We start from the raw sequence: 2,703 nt of genomic DNA on the forward strand, positions 1-2,703 counted from the left end.
GGGGGGGCCGCTGCTCGGGGACTGGCTGGGCATCGGTCGGGTGGTGAGCAATTGTACTGTGCATCACTTGCTTTGTGTTTTATTATTATTATTACTAAATTATTATTCTTATTGTTATTATTATTCTATTTCAATTATTAAACTGTATTTATCTCAACCCACGAGTTTTTCTCACTTGTGCTCTTCCAATTCTCTCCCCCATCCCACGCAGGGGCTGGGGGGAGAGCGAGCGAGCGGCTGTGTGGTGCTCAGTTGCCGATTGAGGTTAAACCACAACAATGACACATGGGGTCCAGCAACTCCTGAGGATTTTGGGTAAGCAGAGGCTTGCTCCGGCAGCCTGCAGGACCCACACAGGAGGCTCACATCATTTAGTGGCATTTAGCTCCCCTTTCTATGTGCCAGTCATTTTTTTTTCCATTCATTCCTGTAATAAAATCTTTTAAGAGCTGGGTGAGAAAAGGTATGTAAAGATTAGCTTAGGGCTAAACTCTTTCACCCTATCTCACGGTCAGCCAAGGCAACTGGGGTAGCTGTGAGAAATGTTAATAGTAGGGATCTATCTGGGTATGTGTGCACCCAATGCACAGCATTGTGAGATGGGAAAAGTAACTTCTATGTCTGTTGTTTCACTGACGCTGTCTTTTTTCACATGCTCACTTCTAACATACCACCCAAGACGGAACCACAACAACAAGCTGGAAATAATAAGAGATTTCAAACATCGTCATTATGAAGAAGAGAAATGACATGACATGACACTAAGAAAAGCAAGAGACGTTAAAGTTCCTAAAGCTTTTAATATCTAAATAGTAATTAAAATTAATTCCCCTCTGCACTTTCCTGTTAATTAAAAAAGAATGGGATGGGAGGAAAACACTGTAGCATTGCAAAACACAGAGGCATTACTTTTGACCCTAAGAAGTTTTAGACAAGAACTTTATGAAGAAAAAAACTAACAAAAAATTCAGTTCTGTACCTTTTTAATTAACTCTGCAAAAGAACAGGTGGCATTTTAAAGAAAAGATTTGAAATAGATCAAGCTTGAAAAACACAGAAGTTTTGTACTACTGAATGAGAGGACTTGTCTAGTCTCAAGTTACTCTGCTAATATGAACAAAAGTAGCAAGTAACAGAGGATGATTATTACACCTTGAACATATGGCAAATATTACTTTTAATAAGGGTTTTAATGCTGTATTAAAACAAACTGAACAACGTAAAGCACACTGAGCAAAACAAACATTACTTGATTACTACTATGAGAGTAAAAGGGTCAGAAGATTGCTTTAGCTCATCAACCTTAACCGAGCAGAGATATATCATAATATGTATTTGCACACTTTAAAAAGCTGCTTGTGTAGTAGTTTCCTCCAGCAAAAGTTAAACAGACTATACTTTTTTATTCTTATTCAGAAAAGGAACATAATTTATTTCAATAACTGTTTCCTCTCCTTGCAAATCTTCACACAGCCAAAAAAATCTATACACAAGACTATATAATCATTATTTAAATAGAAAAGATGGTTGAATTAATAAGTGATTTCTAGCTCAGTTTAATTTACTTAGCCCAGGATCCCTTGAATAATACCAAAGTCTGATACACATGCCTGCTTACTCGTTCCATTTGCAGAGCAGAGTGAGTTTTCCCAAGAGAGCAACAAATGGGCAGAGCGTAACATTTTAAAAGATCCCAATCCCCATGCAAATGAAGCTGAACTGGCAGACAGAGACGTGTAAATAAAGAATCACTTACCCCACTTCTATTACAAGAACTACAAAGTTTTTAAGAGTCAGGATCTTTGAATACTTCAAGGAAAATGCAGTATGCAGCTGCTGCTTTAAGCCCGTGAATTGGACAGTACTGACATTATAATCAACTGTTTCTGACACAAAGCTCGCGGGAGTTGGCAGCAGCAACTTGATCTGCAGGCAGCCGTTCCTTACTATCTGACATCTGCTCAAAGGCTAATGGTATAGTTGTAGAAATGCTACAGAGAAAAACACGTTTTGGAGAAAATCAGTCATGAGCTTCTACAGGAAAAGGAAGATGCAGTGATTTGTTCTTAGCACGGGGCAACAATTTTATACTCTAGAAAGATAAACAGAATTATAATAAAATCCTGCCTCTTTCTCCTTCATCTTGCTTAGAACACCAATCTCACCTGTAATTTTTTGCTGTTGTACAGCTCAAGATTAGCACAATTTTAAAGTACCTCAAACTTTTCTTTTCACTGTAACATAAGTAGTTATTTTTGGTTTTAAGCAACTGTGGCAGATAAAAAAGGAGTGTCCTCTGCACAGACATGTCAACAACTGGTAAACATCAGTGGTATTACTTGACTCATGGCCATCTGTAGATTACCATAGAAATCTGCGTTGTCCTCGTCTGATGTTAAGGTTAAAAATGGTACCCATGTGGTGTCACGCGCTATTTTCTCTCTCTTCTTAGGCTTCAAATACGAAATCACCAATGCTGCTTAGTATACCAAATATCCTCCTTTTCCTTGAACCTCTTAAGTATTGTTTCCGCCAGAATTCAGCGCTGCAGGTAAAAGCCAGTCTAAACCGCAGGTCAGAGTTGTCAGGGTTGCGGCACAGCTGGGGATGTGTCCCACGATGCAGGGGTCCACAGTGCTTGTCAGCAGTAAATCTGCACCTGTAGTCCCCCAGCTGGGAGTGGGACCCTCTTTGCTGTGTGCT

General features: G+C 39.4%; 1 protein-coding gene across 1 annotated transcript in view; it reads right to left on the reverse strand.

Annotated features, from left to right (window-relative positions):
• Nucleotides 1-1,892, reverse strand: part of BCHE (butyrylcholinesterase) — a 34,724-nt gene extending 32,832 nt beyond the window's left edge. The window contains exon 1 of the mRNA XM_009280536.2: nt 1,757-1,892. The gene's annotated coding sequence lies outside the window, so the exon portion shown is untranslated. The remainder of the gene's footprint in view (nt 1-1,756) is intronic.
• Nucleotides 1,893-2,703: the final 811 nt, after the last annotated feature.

The sequence above is a fragment of the Aptenodytes forsteri genome, unplaced genomic scaffold, assembly GCF_000699145.1.
Source record: "Aptenodytes forsteri isolate BGI_AS27 unplaced genomic scaffold, ASM69914v1 Scaffold179, whole genome shotgun sequence".
NCBI classification, from domain to species: domain Eukaryota; kingdom Metazoa; phylum Chordata; class Aves; order Sphenisciformes; family Spheniscidae; genus Aptenodytes; species Aptenodytes forsteri.